Raw genomic sequence first — 19,391 nt, 5'->3', positions numbered from 1 at the left:
GAAAGTGCAGTAGGTCCATTACTTAACAGGAGGGTGAGCAAATAATGGATGACATGGATAAGGCTGAAATATTCAATGCTTTTTTCTATCTTCACAAAAAATGTTGTACGTCCAGGTACTTAGACACAATTTATATCAAGAAGAGGGCAGGAACAAGTCAGGATAAAGCAAGAGATGATAAAAGAACATTTTAGATAGGTGCATTCAAAATTGGTTGGCTCGATGAAACTGATTAATCAGTGACAATATATTGACCACTCCTTAATATCTTGTCATCCTCTGGGTCAGAGGTGGCCAAACTGTAGTACAGGTGCCACCGCTGGCATGGACAGCCTGTGTGTGGCACTTAGCAGACCAGGGAGGGGACAGGCAGCACAGTGGCAGATAGGGCAAAGCGCCAAAAACAAAGCAGAGGCTTGGTCCAGGAGTATGGGGCCGGAAGCAGAAAGCAGAGCAGCAGATGGAGCAGAAACCACAGGACAGGGAATAGAAAGCAGAGCAGCCAATTTGTTAGGGGAGGGGTGAGCAACATACAGCCTAGGGCCAGATTTGCCCTGCTGAGGGATTTTCTTCAGTCTGTGGCAGGTTCCTAGGTCCTGTCTGGCCCAGGTGTGGGTGGCAGACTGGGCCGTGGCACATGCAGCTGGTCCTGCCACCCCCAGGTGCAGAAGGGCTGGGGCAGCATGGTGGCTGGATTTCAGTTCCCAGCAGCCCCAGTGGAAGCAGCTTTTTGGCTGCTGTAGCCACTGGATCCAGCTCCACTGCCCTGCGCTTGCCACCACAGGTAGAACCTGCATGGGCAGGGTGCTTGGCTGAGCAGCTGAGATGGCTCTGGGGGCAGGTGGGGAGTGGTGTCTGGGCGTGAGATGGGTGGGCAGTGATTATGTGGGGTTGGGGCCCGGGGTAGAGCTGTGATCTGCTGCCCGCATGCCCTTGTGATGGGCACAGGTTCCGCGGGCAGTGGCATGCAGGGAGTAGGATCTCTGCCCCAGCACTGTGCTGTCACCACCCCAAGATCCTGGCCCAGATGCAGCTCCCCCCCACCCATGGCCCCTTCCTGTCTGCATGGCTCCTAGCCAGTCTCCATGGAGACCCGAGAATCGCAGGATGGTGACAGTATGAGCTGGGGCCAGGACCAGAACGTGCAGGGAGCAGATCACAGCTCTGCCCTGGCCCCATGCTGTCACTGCCTTGTAAACCCTTGTAAACAGCCTGGGGCCAGGTCCAGGATTTTGGGGTGGTGAGTGTGGGGCCAGGGCTGGGGCAGAGCTGTGATCTGCTCCCAGCATGCCCCTCCATAGAACTGGCACCTGTTGCAGGACCGTATGGGCTGCAAATTTTGGCTCAGCCCCAGCCCCAGGCTGTCACTACCCTGTGACCCCACCCCATAATCCTGGGCTGTCCAGCTCCTACCTGTCCAGCTCCCAAAAACCACTCCCTACCCACCCACAACCCCATCCCGCTTACAGAGTTTTGGAAAGCTGCTGCATGGGAGCAGGGGTTACTAAATGGGCCAGCAACAGCTCAGCAAAACTCCTCATGTGGTCCATGGGCCCAAGTTATTGCCCATCCCTGGGTTAGGGGAAAGAGATTAGGGTGGCAACCTGGGGAGGATGTGCGGCTAATTTGTGATGTGCTCTCCAAAAAGGTAGGCCCCTGCTGTCCAAGGTGGTTCATTTCTCCAGTACTTTTCCAGGTATTGAGTTTAGATTGGCTAATCTATAATTCTCAGAATCCTTCCTCTCTTGCTCTCCCTCTCCTTTCTTCTGACCTGTCTTACTGTTCATGGCAATTATCTCAGCCAATTCCTTAAATACTCTAGGACAGATTTCATTTGGCTCCATTGAATTAAAAACAGCTTATCTAAGCAGTTACTAATCTGATCTTTCCCTGTTCTAAGCTGTGTTTCTCCTCCCCTATCCTTGCTGCTAACTGTGCTTATTATCATCTGATAGTTGATCTTTTTGTGAAGATTAAACTAACAGTAAAGGTATCAAACACTCTAGCTTTTTCAGGATCATCTGTTCATTAAGTTTTCCTCACCATTTGGTAATAGACCTATATTTTTATTAGTTTTCCTCTTACTACCGATAAATAGAGAATGGGTTTTTTTGTGGTCGTTTATGTCCCGTATTACCTGCATCTCAATTTGTGCCTTGGCCTTCCTGCTTTTCTTCTTAAACACCCTTATCAGATTCTTATAATTTACCTAGATTCTACAGGGATGCTCAAAGTTTGCTGTCCAAACCCGTTATCATCTGCCTTGCTCACAAGTAGGTCTTTCTCCCGCTTCTCTACATCCTTCTTAAAATGTGGTGATTAAAACTGGAGACAGTATTTTAGCTAAGGCCTGCCCAGTACTGCAGTTACCATCACTTTCATATCTTGCACACAATACTTCTGCTAATGCAAGCTGAAATGGATTTTTTTTTTTTGCAACGTTATATTGCTAATTCATGCTGAATTTGTGATCCACCATAACCACCAGGGCCTTCTTAGCCGTACTACTGCTGAGCAGATATCCCCCATTCTGGATTTGAGCACTTGGCTTTCCTCCCCCGGGTATACGACCTTACCTGTCTTTGTTACAGGGTTTTTGGCTGCAGCAGTGTTGATCTAAGGACATAGGCAGGCAACATTCTTTGGGTAGATGTGATATGTTTTATTAGATTAACTGAGTAGTTGGAACAAAGTTCTTTGCAAGCTTTTGGGCACAAGTACCCTTCTTTAGGCATGGGGAGACTGCTGTTGTTGTTTCTTTGCTGTTGTTCTGAGATCTCCAAGAAACACCACCACCAGTCTTCCTATGCCTGAAGAAGGGTACTTGTGCCTGAAAGCTTGCAAAGAACTTTCTTCCAACTACTTAGTTGGTTTAATAAAAGATATCACATCTATCCAAAGAATCTTGTCTGCCTTTGTCTTTGTTAACATTGGTTGTGTCATCTATAACCCAGTTCTTCCATTTATGAAGAACTCTTTGCATTTTAATCCTATCCTCTAAAGTGTTTGCAGGACACCCCACTTCCATGTCTTTTGCAAATCCAATCAATGTGCTCCCTACCCCTGTGTTCCAGTCATTAATAAAAATGTTAAACAGCACTGAACCCAGAATGAACCATTGCATGGTTTAAACCAAGAGAGATTTTTATACTGCTCAGAGCAGGTGGACAGATCAAATGACCTTCCAAGACCTTGATTTCCTAAATTGTAATGTAATGATATAAAAGACTGGAATAAGGTACTTAGGGATGCTGTGGACTCTGTCATTGGCAGTCTTTATTAGAGTTTAGACAAACATCTGTTGGGAATGTCTAGGTACACTTGATCCTGCCTCAAAGCAAGGCGACAGACCAAATGACCTTCCATGTTCTTGATTTCTACATTTGCAATTGCGTGCTTTAATCTACAAAGTGACTTTAGGGAAATTAATATAAGTAACTGGTATATACGACTCTTCTTGGTAAAAAAAAATCTTGACAGCTGGGGAGCAGTAAATATCAGTGCTCAGGCCACTGATTCCAAACAGGTCCAAAATGAGACAAAACTTTTACAAATCCCATGAAGGTCAGCATTTACAAACCTACCAGAAAAATCAAAAGACTAGTTTAGAGAGAGCACTTGCCCTGAAGTACCTAGTGGGGATGGATAATGCTGCATAAGTCTGGATCATCTCTCCTCCAGTAAATGGCCTTTATGGACCATTAAATCAAATAGCAGTTAGCTCATTGAAAGCCACTAACCTACCTTCCATACTTGATTTTATAACCCACCCCAACACTGCCAGCTCTTAGGTACAGCACATCTACAAAACTATTGCTGCAAGCTTCTCTGCTTCTGCATTGTTAGAAAAGAATACCTGCCAAGCAGATGGCTGGGCTATTAGCTGATACTTACACGAAGCAGCATTTAGATTTTTGGGGGAAAAAAAGAGCAAGGAAAAGTAGAATTAAAGAGAAAATGGATAAAGAGAGGTAACTGTGAAAGACGTGATATCTTTTAGCCAACCCTACGCTGGCTGTCTTTTCCCACTCCCAAAATAACAATAATAATACAAAAAAAAGAACTGGAAACTACTGCATTATATCAAAGGTGTCCAAGCAAATTTAATCAAGCACTTCAATTACCCAATTGGCAAGTATGGTATTCCTATGGGGATGGACTGAAGAACTCTTCTTTGGATACCAGCTCTTTGGTGGTACAAAATTTGTCATTTGCAAGGACCAGAAAGGAAGGCATCTTTGTCTCTATGCCTCCACCCTGGGGTTTTCCTTCTTACATAAGCCATCAGATTACTAATATAATAGAAACAGATTGTAAGGCATGCACAAAATAAGAGGAACAACTGGGAAATAAACATGTTATGCTCTTAATGCCAGACATTTAGGAAACTCACAGCCAGTGTTTTATGTTCTGAATTTGGAGCCACAATTCCACAAAGCAGCTTGACAGTCATCACAAAGGGCAAACATCTGCTAGAATACACAAACTGATCTTTATCATAATTCTAACATCTCCCTTCCTGTCAAGACTTTCCACCACTTCTTGAAATTAGGAAATCAGGAAAAATGTTAAATAACCCATCCTAAGAAAGTGTAGGGTCCTTGTCTTCTCTTGTAGTGGAGACTCTGAGTCTCCTACTGTTTTCAGCCAATGAAGTGTAGTGGTAGACTAATACACTCAGCTTTGTAGGAACAGAACTCAATCCTATTCTTGAATTGGAATATGGACTTTAATTACACATTAGGCTTTTATAAACCATAGGGATAGACATCAGCAGTTACAAAAAAGTATGACTTTATGCCAAGCTCAGAAAAGATGAACACTCTTTGGCATTCAAAGAGACTGCCAAAGGACTGGTGAAGGCAGTTGCCAACATGGGCACCTGCTGAAGGCAATGAGACTCCAAATAGGTATAGGGCTACTAATCTGGCAACCTTTGCATTTTAATAGTATGCAAGATAACCTAAAATGGGCCTGACAAATGGCTCCAAATTAGCAAGTAAAAAATCTATTTTGGGGTGGCAGCATGCTAAACTTCATGGAGGATGAATACAGAATAGTAGCAACAAATTTGTATTGGTTTTTAAGAGGAGCTCCAACATTCAAACAAATTGAAGTGTACATTTTTAACATTTCTCAATTCTACAGACAGGTACAGATCAATTTTCTTCCAAAGTGTCATTTTACCATTGTTTATAAATAATTCTTACTGAAAGCAGGATGTAATTTCAGTGCAACTATATGACTAAAATCATTCTAGGATCTTTACTATATTAAGTTGTTCAAAGACACCCAAAATGAATACAACTTACAAAAGGGCTGGGGAAGAAAATCCATAAGTAATTTGAGAGAAATGAATATGCTCTGAAATGTCTCTTCTTGCTGGTGGAATGTCACAATAGACTATGGTTTTGTTGTAATATGGCTAGTTTAAATAGAAATGTTGTAGTAAAGCTGCATGCCTCCATTTCCCTAACTTTTACAGAGCAAGGTAACGGACTTGTTTGTCTAAAGTCCAGCAGGGAAGGGTGGCACCTTATGACTAGCTCTCTGAATTAGTTTATAAGGTGTTTTCCTGCCCTGAGTTGTACAGAGGCTGGGGGGAAGTGGTTGCAAGAGACTGGAACCAGAGGTGTTGCCTTTGTGAAAGATCCTTCCAGCAAGGAATTTAATAGCTTTGTTAACACTTCAACGGCACAGGTTGGTAAATGTAGCTTGGAGGTGACACCCATGGAAGATGAGCCTCCAAGAATATACAAAGAAAGGGTTCTGGAGAGAGAACAGCTGAGCTAACTTTGGGGTGTTCAGGGACTGTGCAGGCTAGGCTGCAAACAGAGCAACTGCTGTGGAGGGGGCAAGGACTTTGCATGCTAGTTTGAAGTTGTTCAATAAATGGGTTTGTTGAAGAGGAGCCGCCTGCTTTACAGCTTGGCACTTTGGTGCATTCTACTTGAAAAGGGGAAGTCCCGCTCTCAGGCGCTGAACTGGAAGGTAGCAACTAGGGAGGGTCAGGGACTGAGCAGCCAGATCTCAGAGCCAAGACCCATCCTGCTCTAAAAGTCACACCTGGGCTGGCTTCAGGCATTTACTTGGAGAGACTAGACAAGGCTGGGGTCCTGAGCCAGGACTCCCCCAGGGGAATCCTGACAGGTGGAGAATCCTGCACAGCAACAGAACTACAGTATTACCAACCCCAAATATACAAGATTCATGGATCAAGAAGGTAAGAAGTGCAAGCTCATTATTTTTAAACCAAGATAATAAATATAGGGTTGGGTTTTTCTTGCCCTTTGGGTCCTGAGCATCTATCATGCATTCTAGCCATATTTTTCAAAACTCTTCTGCATAGCAACAAAGCCTAGATTAAAAAAAAATGATAATCACATGACTCCAGCAGTTGGGGGGGGGGCGCGGAGAGGAGAGGTTGAGAAGAGACAAAGAATCCACATGATAAAAGTCACACAGAGTTGGCAACACTGAATTGTCTATTTTAAAAATGAACAAAGAGCACTTAAATAAAGATCTTGGAAATCTCTGGATTTACCTTATCAACAGGAAAGGCAATGGATGATTATACAAAGTGTCACACTTATCAGAAGAACAGATAGCAATTAGCATTTTTATTTTGGGGTAAGGGAGTTCCAGGGGCTCAGGAGAAGAAAGTTAAGGCATCCATACAATGAGGCTAGATTCCTTGGTGAAGTGAAACAAGGTGGGTTTTTTTCCTCATGAAATCCAGAGGACCTATTAGAACATTTACTGTTAACTCCTACATTTTATTGGCCATTTAAATTTCACCTTTTTAACCATGTACTAGTCTGATTAAATAAGGTTTATCAAGTTTAATAAGTTTTACCCTGAATTCCTGCTGCATGAAGATATCGCCCACCCACCAAAATGTAGGCTTAAGTCAAAGAAACCATTCTGGTCACTCACACTCCAACTTTCATTGAACAGTCTGGACGCTGAGAGCTGCTGGCACAAAATCTAGTCCAAGAGCTGGCAAGAGTGTCCAACAAAAACTTGGCTGCAGACCCAACCATGAAGCTTCCAGTGTTTCTATTTGCAATGTAAATATTGGACCACACTGAACCACATTTGTACAGGATACAGAAGGTATGCCTATTTATTAAACAAATGGGACATCAAGGACTTGCCAAACAGCGTATGTGGTGAGGTGCAGTCAATGAGCCACATTGCAAACCCCTGCCCCGAACTTGCATATCATGGAGTAATGAATAAATCTTCTTAGCTGTCCCAGATGTTAGCAACTGGCTATCAAACTTCAACACACAACTTTTATTAACCTGTACCTTCTCTGCTGCTGCTTGCCTTAGTTATACAAAAGAAAAAAAGTTTTATCAAGGCATCCAGTCCAGAAGCCACAATTGAGAATACATAACTTCTCTTTTTAGTTTATTCTAATGGTTAAATCAACCTTACTTGATTCCCATTTTAATGTTCTTGGGCTCACCTTCCAGGCACTGGATCTTCTTATTCCTTTCTTTGCCAGATTAAAGAACCTCAATATCTAGCATTTTATCCCTACTTACACACTGTAATCAAGTCCCCACCTTGATTCTTAGTTCTTTTTTTCTGATGGAACTAGAGCAGTGATTTTTAACCTTTTTAGACTCCAGGCACCCTTGTAGATTCAAGGCACCCCTCACTAAACTCAAGGCACCTGTTTAATTGACTACAGAAAAGTAATGGAGCAATTCTGTTACAAAGAACTCAAAGACCCCAGCAAGTCAGAATGCTTTTAACACTACGGATTCCTATTTGAAATCTCTGGGTTTATCTTCTGAACAGTTTGCACACCTAACAGTGCTAACACTACATAGCGTCCTGCGGTATCCCTAAAAGGATTTCAAGACCCATCCCCCCCCAGGGTCTTCCAGCACCTTGGTTCAGAATCATGGAACAAGAGAGATTGAGTTCTAAATCAAGTATTTTCTCTAGTTCTTTGATCATTTTCTGGTTCCCTTCTGCACCCTATCCCATTTTCTAATATCTTTGTGTTGACACCAGAACTGTGGAGAATTCTAGTATTGATCTCATTAATACTGCATCCCTTATTCATAACTCACTAATCCCGCATATACCACCAAGAATTATGTTTGTCCTTTCTGCCACATTACATGGGTAGCTTGCACTGAGCTGCCTGCTCATTATGCTTTCCAGAGTCGCTCCTTTCCAGCTTACAGCATCCAGTCTACAGACAAGCCTGCACTCCCTATTCCTGTACATACAGAGCTTTGCATGAGCCATATTAAAAAATATGCACATTTTGTGAACCTGTTTTGTTAGGTAGTCACCAACTCCTACAGACAGATGTTAATTAGGCAAGTTCAGCTTGTAAACTACATTCTGAATATCTGAAATGTGGGACTGGCCATCTGCATAAGAGAGCTTAGATTTGATGATGGCTAAGGGAGAATCCTAGAAGTAGCCAAACCGAAGGGAAGTTTTGGGCTTGATAATAAAGCTTTGGTAATAAAGGCAAAATCCAGAAAAAAGATTGTTTCAAAACAACTCATGTAAACTTAGTGCAAGATGGGCACACCACACACACACACACACACACTCGGCAAATAATTTAATTTTAGGTAGGAAGTCTATATAACGCTCTCCCCTAAAAAGAAAAATAGGTGGATGGGAATCGGCTGAACTTCTATGGTCTGTTAACCACATCTGAATTATCTAATTCCATTAAGACAATTTTTTCAATATACCACCTGAGCAAGCCAGATGTAAACTCTGACGGAGTGCCCTGATATAATGACATTGTGGCTTACCAGAACTAAGCACAGCAAAATTCTTCAACCTGGGAATTCGTCAGTGTCTTCAAGAAAATCTACAAATGTAGATGTTTACTTAAATTATAAAAATGAACACTTTTAATTACTACATTAAAATGAATGCAGCCGCCCCCATTTTTATTTTCAGTGACCCCTAGATTTACAATGCATACAAAAAGGTATAATACAAGAGTAATCAAAAAAGCAATCTGAAAGTTGCAGAAGTCAGGTAACAGTGACGGAATTTTTGGCATCTCAAATGAACAGAAAACTGCTTGAGGCCCAGCAAGGTGTAGGTAATGCTTCTTTGTTTTCCCTTCTTCTTGTGGAAGATCCTGAGATAACTCACTTTTTTTTTTTTTTTGATAGTTAGGGCATTTCAACTCAGTTCTCTTTCAGATATTTAGATGATGTGATGAGTACAGTATAAGAATCAGAAGAGAGAAAGAAAAATCTTGAAGAGCCAGTTCGTGCAACTGCAGAATGAAGCATGTGGATTAGAGAGAGATTGAATTCTTGGGAGATCTCGGCTGAACATTTTATACAACTAGCTGTTTAAATGACAACATTAAGGCTCTAAAATATGGTTTAAAAGGGTTTTTTTTTAAACATATTAAAGACTAAAGCAATGGTGTATTCGGAACAATTAAAAAATTAAGCTTGTGGAGATGCAAAGTTCTACAAAACTAGTATCTCATGTACCATTCATTTTAATCAGATATATAAAATGTATCCAAGTCATATTTCAAAAAAAAAAAAAATTATTGATCTTTGGTCTTAAAAAGTTGCCTTACTTCTGATCTGGGCAGTATTGACTAAAATAACGGAAGCTATAATAGCAAGTCAGTGCAAGTAACATAAACAGTTTAAATGACTACAAAGCCAAGATATATGCTGATTACAGAGCAAAAACACTAAGGAACTCCTATTACATTAAGCAAACCTTAAAAAAGCAATATCACTTCAAATATTAAGTCCCTCATTTGAACTGATATTTTATAAAGGCAAGTAGATTGTCAAAATGGTTTATGTACAGTTTACTCTGGTATAATCTATGGACATAATGTTGGCAGCACCACCACTACTTAGCTAGAAAACAAATTCCATTTTGGTAAATTTGTGCTTTATTGTGCATAATTAAAACCAAAGGTAAATTATAAAGTTTCCACAGAACAATGGTTGGGGAATTCAAAAAGCATCATGTTCCTATCCCATAGAATTTTAATAAAATTGTCATCAAAAACTGTTTTAAGATATTACAGCAACCTATTTGTTTTTTAAAATCAACATTAGTAAAATGCTGCTTCAGACATGCAAATACTTATACAAGACAGAAAAAGATTATTTAATTCTCTAAGTAAAAACAGTAAGCAACACGCTTTCTTACACATGGTGTAAAAAATACACGTAGTAGCTTACTGGAGCAAGTTTTCCCAAACTGTGCATTATATACATTAAAATATTATTACACTAACTGCTAAAGCCACTTTTTAGAGCTAAAAGCTCAACACATTATAAGGCTTCCTTTGAGGAGTGCTTCCTTTGGTACAGATTTAATTTAATGCAAATAGCTCAATTTACAAGCACTTTACATTTAACATGCAGAATAATTAACTCAACACTAGGCATCTAATGTTTATTTCATCACTAATATTTTTCTGCTGAGTAAGACCAATTATGTTTGACTTTTTGAAAATCTTTAAATTAAGAGTATAATAATTCTTAATAAAATAAAAGCTAATCAAAAGTTAAGATAGCAGCCCTTTCCCCTACAGCAGTTTGAGGCTGCTGTCAAAAATACTATAAAATTTAAAACTGTACAACAGTTAACATTTGCCTCCTGTTTTGGATTCACTGTTTTAACTCCATATAACCATCTTGCTCTCCTGTACCCTTCAGTTTGTACCTAGTGCCTCAAACCCAGCAAAAAATTACTGACATGGTAAAATGTAAGCACATGCATAGTCTCCTTAAACCCAATGAGACTACTTACTGGTTTAAAGGTACACATATCCATGTTTGCAGGACTGGGGCCTACACAACAACACTGTCAGGGAAGCTACTACAAGTCTGAGCCAGTCTTTTCACTGCAGTAGGTATTTCCAGTATTGTAATGCTTTTAAAGGCTGACAATGTTAGAGGAACTAAGATATTCATTTAAAAGAATGGTCAAGGGAAGGGTAAGGAATATTGCAACATCTTATTGTTAAAGCAAAAGATGTGCACCGGCAAGTAAACATATTTAGACAAGATCCTGTTTGCCCAAAGCATTATTTTTGTATATATATAAATTTTACATATAGATAAAATTTAATCTGTGTTATAGACTGATAAAGATAAAAATAAAAATTCTCATGGAATCATAGTCTTCTGTGTGGGTTTAACAAAGGCACAGGCACAGATTTAGAATAAGGTCTGTTTCAAAAGATCAGAATGTTCTAGAAGGTCCATATTTATGTGATTAAGAATATACATGCATGAATAGAAAGGGGATAAGTTATTTGCTTAGGCTGCAAACTACACATGGAAGTTTAATAAAACTATTTTTAGTTTTTATTACATAAAAATAAAAATATTTTACTGACACAAATTTGGCTTTACTGGTATTTCCAGCTTTTGAGAGGCCTCGGTAGTACAATTATGAAAGCATGCTCTTTCAAGCACCTTTGCTTAGAGCAAATCTAATTGACATAATTGTCTAAAATGGTGGAGATGCTGACTCAAAACGGGGATCCTCCGCTTTGCTAACACTGCTAAAGCTGAAAATCCAAATCACTAACATGCTCCCTCCCTCCCCCTATGTAGCCAGGACTTTGACAATTTCTCATAAGGTCTGGCATTTTTCATTTGGCAAATACATATTTTAAAACTATTGCTAACACTATTTATTTCCATTTTTAATAAAAGCTTCGTTGTTGTCAGTATCAGCATGATTTTACAAATTCTGTACATCAGTGGTTTTCAGCCTGGTGTACTATATCTAAGGCATCCGCAGAAGATGACTATGATCAAAAGTTTGTGAATACTAGGGCTGTGCGAAGCTTCAGGTGGTGGTTCAATTCGGAGGAGATTCGGCCCAATTCAGTGGCCAAATCTCCAAATCCGAATTGAAAAAGGGGACCAATTAAAAGGTCCGAATCGATTCAAAGATCTTTGGAAAAGATTTGGAGAGCTTTGATGATTCGGGCAGCCCTGGTGGCTGCAGCAGATAGCTGCAGCCAACTCTGAGTTGGTAAGTACTAGGGGCAGTGGAGAGGGGACTGGGGGAGCGGACCTTGGGGGGGACCCCTGCCAGCCTCCAGCCCCTGCCCAGCCCACTCCCTCTGTCCCTCCATGGGTGCCCCACCTGCCTCAGCTCTCGGCCTTTTAAAGAAAAGCCCTGGTTCTCACCAGGTGCTGCCGGGCAGGGGGTGATCCCTGCTGCCCCCCACTGCCCCATGCTGCATGGGGGGGCTCTGCATGAGCCCAACCATCCCCTTGCTCCCCCAGCCCCCCCACAGCTGACTTGCACAACGCAGCTCCAGCCCTTTAAGAAAAAAACCCGAGAAAACTCCTGGACTCACCATTCCCGCAGTGGCCTCAGGGGGGCTCATGCAGAGCCCCCCACGTAGCATGGGGCAGCAGGGATCACCGTCCCAGGCAGGAACAGTGAGTCTACAGGTTTTATCAGGTTTTTTTTTTTTTCTTAAAGAGCCGGAGCTGCGGTGGGCGGGGCAGCCATGGTGGGGGTGACTGGGGGGCTCATGCAGAGCCCTCCATGCAGCATGCTGCAGTGGGGATTGCCCCCCTGCCCAGCAGCACCTGCTAAGTTGGGGCTTTTTTTTTTAACAAGTGCCAGGAGCTGGTGCTGGGCGAGGCAGCCATTGCCAGGCTGGGGGGATGGACCTGGCTGATTCGGAGATTCAGCTGTATCAATTCAGGATAGTGATTTGAATCACTGAATTGAATCACCTGTCCCCTTAATCAGCCAAATCCAAATCCAAAGCGAATACTAGCTGCTTCACACAGGCCTAGTGAATACCCACACTTACAATGGGGTCTGCATCTCCATTCACAATTTTCTAGGGGTCTGCAAATGAAAAAAGGTTGAAAACCATTGCTGTACATTTATACACCCTTTGCAAACTACCTCAATAGCAACAGAGCAACAAACCTTAAAGATTTAACACTTTACATAGTTTAGTTTCCAGTAAGAAAAGGACAGTGTTTCTTGTTTACTTTCGAAAACATTTTCAATATGGAGAATGACTCCTATACAGTTCAATAATTCATGCTTAAGTGATTTTCTCAGCATAAACAGTTTAATAGGATTTGTAAATTTATGTTGGCTTAATAAACAGAAGTTTTTTTCTACTACTGAAACTACAGATTGTTTTCTCACCTGTATTTTTTTTTTTGGAAAAAATTATCTACAAAAGTTATGTAAGATGGTTAACAGTGGGAAAAGGTCTACTTTTTATAGGAAAATCAGACAGAAGGAGTTATCTATTTGTTGGCACATCATAATTGCATATGCAAGATTGTTAAAATGGGATTTTTGGTGTCCTTTTGTCTAGTTTATCAAAATTGTGCAAATACCCACACACTTTGAAAAATGTAAGACTTGGATATAACAAACAAAAGAACATAGGAAATGAGGGCCAAGCCCAATCTTTAAGCACAAAACATAGTTAGGTTACAAATATACAGTAATGGTATCATTACAAAATAACCATTTTTGGGTAACTAGTAAGAAGCTTGAAAAAATTTATATAACTAACGAAGTCACAAATGTAGTGTTGTGTTCAGATACTGCAGATAACTTCCTCATACTTCCCTATGTTAGAATTGGACTCTGAAGAACTGCCTCGTATTTACAACCAATATCAAGCTTTTCTTAAATATAAAATTGCATAATCGTTAGAAGTTCATCAATATGGACTTCAAGTTTAAAAAAAAAGTTAGAATGTATAAATATATTTGATATATAATTGGAGGCACTGACATTCATTAAATTAAATAATGTTTCATGGTATCAAGAGTAAAAATAAATTACATAATTTGCATCAAAAACACTTCTGTTTACAACAAAGTTACAAGAATACATATACTGGCCCTTAAAACAGTGACCAGTATACCCTTACTCTCCTAAGAGCAAACAATGGGAGATTTCAAAAAGGACTGTGGTTATGGTTTAACTTTATCTGGGTCTTAGGATGTAGTCTTAACATTTATATATTTTATGGAAAAAAATGCAATTTAAAAAAACTTTATTGCAAAAAGAGTTAAATACAGCACACATGATGCTGTAAAAGCAACATCTGGCAACATCTTCACCTATGCTGTAAGGATCTACCAGCAAGCAAAAACAACCTAGTGCAGGGGTCAGCAACATTTTTGGGCAGGGTGCTAAGAACACCTGCAACCTTGACGTGTAAGATGCCTGCAAGCCAGGGGCAGACATTAGGGAAGCCATGAGAGGCCAAATCCTTGTTGTGGGAATGCAGCCCCAGCTCCTTCCCCACCATCCGCCCTGACGCACGCATGCACCTGCTGCCAGCAACAAGCCGAACTGGGGCTCCACGGACCCCAGTGCAACCGCTTGCAGCCTCCCGGCTACCTGCCACAGCCAGCCTAGGCTCTGGGAAGGCCCCTGCCACCTGCAGGGAGGCTGCAAGCAGCTGCACCTGAGTTCACAGAGCCCCAGCTCCTCGCTGAGAGCAGGTGTACACGCACCTCAAGGTGGACCAGTGGGGAAGGGCTGGGGCTGCACTGACACAACAAGGATCAGGCCCCTCGCAGTTCCCCTGCTGTCCACTGCAATGTGCACATGCCAAGCAAAACGCCTTTGTGTGTCACACTGGCACGTGTGCTGGGGGTTGCCTACTTTTGACCTAGTGAAACTTCTCCCAGCCCAGCCAGAAGGATGGAATTCTAAACTAGCATTCAGAGGAGGACCTAGTACACCACAGGCTCCCACAAACTCCAGCACATATGTTGCCAAAGCCAGGAAGCATACCTCTCCTTTTCAAAGTAGAAGCAGCATGCATGTTGCATTGCAGTGTGGACAGCCACTATGACCCTTCATGGCCAAAGGGACAGCTCTTTTATCTGATTTTTGGCTGCAACTTCTGTTGCCTGTGCCCTCTCCAAAGAAAGTTGAGGGTATTGCATGCAGTTCTGTGTTCCACCATTTAAAGAGGGTACAGAGGCAGGCAAGAAAAATAATAAAGGGCTTGGATGGCAAGTCATATGAGAAGAGGCTGAAGAAGCTATGTATGTTCATGTCTGCCTGGAATCTCTTGAGCATATATTAACAACCTTTTATAGAAGCAAGACATTGGCTGCCATAGTTTCCCTGCTTTACCTGTGGAAGGTTAGTGTTATGTCTGTGTTGTGTCAGGCTTGATGGGAGTCTTATGTAGAGTTTAGATTATGGATTGTATAGGCTGGCTTGGATAGGGATGATCCTGCCACAGACAAGTTGTTGGACTAGATAACCTCTGGAGGTTCCTTCCAGCCCTACTTGTCTATGATTCTATGATTTCCCCCTAAATTTATTATTTGGGGGATTTAGAAATCATAGTCTACAGATGCAGGTCATACCTATTCATTATAGTAAACATTCATAGTCATTAAGATTAGATTTAGAATGAGTGTCCTGCTCTGTTCCCTTCTTCTGCTAAGATTTCATTCTGACTTCAGCTATAACCTTAGCACAATATAGTTCATATTTTCTGGATTGATTATTTTCATTCAAGATGTTCATTTTTACTGTGCATTTTGTTCTCATTTTGAATAAAATGTTTTTTTCCCTACAAGGCCACTAAAATCACTGGCGATAGTCTTTAGCACAGAGGTAAATCTGGAGTTTTATTTAGTTGACCCTTTAGATAACTTGTGTGTTTACATATGTTTAAGTTGAAGAAGCTGAAGAATGGCATTTCAAATCCTGCCAGATTCTTCTATGGAAAGCAAGTCAAATGTTTAAAAAGTGAAAAATTCTACTTGGTCTTAGTTTGAAAATGAAAACAGTAAAGGATTCAATATGATGACATCAGTAAGTTCTATGCGCATAAAATGAAATTTCATAATCACATAAATTTATGTTTAAAAATTATTAAAGACCTCAATTAGCAGTGGCATACTCTGTGGCAATTGTGACTGATAAAGACATTCAACTGTTTATACAGGTTACTGAATATAGAAATCCCAGCTAATCCATCTCATACAGTCAAGTTCTGTTAGCTGCTTAAAACCACAGTGGCTCATGGACCTAGATGGCATAGCATATACTTGCAGGTAAGTTTGACGTTCTAATTACGGCAATAGTGCTTTCCTCTTCACAAGTTCTAGATCCTTTCACTAGATGACACTATACAAAAATGAGCTTAGAAATTTTTCTTCTGAAGCCCTTCTTTCTGCATAAAGCTGTTCCATTCTCTCACTGATGCCATGTCTTTTTTCTTTACTGTATATCTGCTAATTCCTCAAGACTAACTTGTTCAACTATGATCTCATTTCAGAGCATTGGACAGAAAAGGCTATAACTTACAACGCTTTTTTGGACAAGTTAGTCTTTTACATGCTGTCCTGACTTCAGACTAAGATCCCCAAGTACCTCTAATTCTTATTTAAAACAGGCCAGGAAGAGATATAGAATTTGTGCAAACCCTTTAAAATAAATATTTTTTCAGTATCATGAAAGCATACCTGAAAGGCATTAGAAGGTGCCCTTCAATGCTGGGGGGGAAAGAGGGGAAAGGGACGCATAAGTATGTGATTTCTCCCTTATGCCATATATATATGTACCTCTTTTTAAGATTAGAAATGTCAGAAGTTATATAATGTGGTCTTCCCTAGTATTTTTTTTCTTGTCTGTTTTTCCCCTTTAACTGGAGGGGTGCTCCAGTCTCAAAACCTCGTCCATGTCCACACAAATTCTCATGTTAACTAATGGTGTGATTTTAAACCAATTTAGTTAAATCAGTGCAAGTTTGTGTTTAGCTTGTCTTATCTGAGTTTAGCTTAATCCTATAAAAGCAGATTAAGCTAAACCAAAATAAGCCACTCAAATAGAATTAGAACAGCAAAACACAAACTTGCACTAATTTACCTAAATCTGTTTTAAATCACACTTTTAGTAAAATCACTGGGAATTCATTTCTAGACAGCTCTGCAGGGTAACAAGCCACACCTGTCAACTGAATGGACAGGGATGGTGAATCTTTACACAAAAGGTATCTTTTCACCCAAGTAATACTCAGGAATTATCGCAGTATTCATAAAAACCACACATTTTAACTGCTCTGAACAATCCTTTCCCTCTCAATCAGGATTCATTTACTTCATGTCTCTCTTTCCAGTTAGCCACAATGTACTTTGAGGGTGGAGAGGAAAGAGGGGACGAGATGCAAAGAAAATTTAAATATAGAAAAATAAGCTACCTGTCTCTCCTCTACTATTGTGAAAATATCTTCAGACACATACTCCTAAAACCTTCAGGACATGTACTATAGATGCACAGTATTTTGTTTTTAAAGCACACTGTTTTTTTCCTTTTCCAGTCACTTTCAGGCATGGCAGACAACCATACAAAGATAAAGCAGAAGCGATTTTACATTTCATTCAGGGAGCTGTTCAGCTGTAAGAGGTTCATGGGCAGTATAGAATGTTACCTATATAAGTTTTGCTCAGAAGCACAGAAAAATCTTTTTTTTTCCCTCCAAGCCAAAAAAGTTTATGATTTACCTACATTTTGTATAGGACATACCCCTGACTTCACAGAGCCTAAGTGAATAAAGTCAGTGAAGAGACTTTATTTTTCACCCAGAGCCAAGTGTGACCAGTTGTAAAACTTTACAATCCGTGTAACAATAAGGAGACAATGGCTGCAATCAGTAATAAGGGTGCAGACCACTTCTCAATTTGTCACTGTCACGGTTCTTCAGATGTGTCATCATCACTCTGGTCAGTGTTATTGTAACAGCAGTTATCATGAAGTCCAACTTAATTACCTTTTTGCTAAACAAAGTCTTATTTAGTTTTAGTTAATCTTAAGTTGTTGGCAGCAACAAATCTATAGGGATGGAAATTCTGTTTTCTCATGGATTCTGAAAGATCCTTCAATATGTGTGCTTTATTGCCACACCTCAGATTGTAATAAGTGTTATAATCTAATGTGGCTTCTCACTGAGTTTGCAGAAAGAATGAAAGAGCATTAAGAGATTCCCTCTCTCCCCTGCCCAAATAGTTTTAACCCTGGAAAATTTATCATGACCACTCAAAGGTTAATTTTATTATTCCATTGCTAATCGTGTACCACAAACACTTTGGAATTGCGACTTTGCAGTACTACTAGACCTACCAGTCACTGTTCATTTGAATGTGCATTTCATAAGATTTGAATCTATGGAGTCAGATATTCTTTAGGCCCTTCAGCTGAGGCCATGGTTATTAAAAGTCTGGGTAAAAATGAAGCTTTCAGCACTTAACTACAAATAGGAAAATCAAGGGGACTGACAGGATCATCCGAGTAATTTCAGGATAATCTATGGATGTATGGGTGTACAGGTGAGAAGCAGTTTATAAACTTTGTTCCAATAAGAGCAAATGCAGTTTAATTAATGCCAATGAATATTTTTTTAATTATTTCAAAAGGATTCTTTAGAGAAGGGTGATGGTAATTACCTTACATTCTTAATTATCTGTATTCTTTGCTAATTGGTTTTCCTATACTATATATAACTTTAATTTTAAATATTTAACAGTTTCTTCCATGCCTAAAGGACCTAAAAGTGTTTTCTTTCTATGTACATCTCCTTAAACTATGAAAAGTCTTTCTGCATCGTGACCTTATGTAAAATTAAAATGGTTGCTACCTCACACCATGTAAGTGCCTACATCTTAGGTTTCTGATTACACCAGAAAATTGAAAACTTATTTAGTTGATTCCTTAAAAGTTATGGACCATATTGGTAAACGGTAATAAGATAAATTGATAGTAAGATAAACCATACTGGTATCAAATGATACCAGTATAAACCATTACAATGCAACTACTGGATCTGGACACTGTGGTAGTGATACAGGTGTAGTAAATTGTTGCAACTTTAACCCAGTTTAATTCCAGATTAAGTTCTCAGAGATTTATTTTACTTGCATCACTTCAGGAACAGAGGTAACAGCTACACTATGACATCTTATAAGCACTCCCAAGCAGCAACTCTATCTTCCCATTTCAAGTTACAGTTGCTTGTTAGCCAAGATTTTCATCCTTAGGATGTGTAACTCTAATTAAAGACAACTTGTCAAAACAACACATCCTCCTTCTTACTGTATCAATTTTAAAACTAGTACACAGAAAATATATACACAGAACCAAAAGACGTTTGAGATTTCTATACTGCCAAGCTAACTCATGTAAAACCTAACAAAAATCATCATACAGTGCAGGAATGATAGCATTAACAATTTCAGTAGATCTCATCCCCCAAAATAATAAAGGTTCTTTAATGTAGGTAAAGTACCTTTTGAAGAGGCACCAAAAAATGAATAGCCCTTTCAGCTGAACTTTCAAAAGGAATTTAATTTTTCATTCCAAAAGTAATC

At 40.1% G+C, this 19,391-nt stretch overlaps 1 protein-coding gene across 2 annotated transcripts in view; it reads right to left on the bottom strand.

Moving 5' to 3' along the window:
• TMEM161B (transmembrane protein 161B) overlaps positions 1–19,391 on the bottom strand; it is a 133,056-nt gene that overhangs the window by 20,341 nt on the left and 93,324 nt on the right. The window lies entirely within an intron of this gene.

Source organism: Gavialis gangeticus, unplaced genomic scaffold (assembly GCF_001723915.1).
Source record: "Gavialis gangeticus isolate Ggan-Ray unplaced genomic scaffold, GavGan_comp1, whole genome shotgun sequence".
NCBI classification, from domain to species: Eukaryota; Metazoa; Chordata; order Crocodylia; family Gavialidae; genus Gavialis; species Gavialis gangeticus.
The sequence above is the reverse complement of the archived record's forward strand: the minus strand, read 5'-3'. Positions and strand labels throughout refer to the sequence as shown.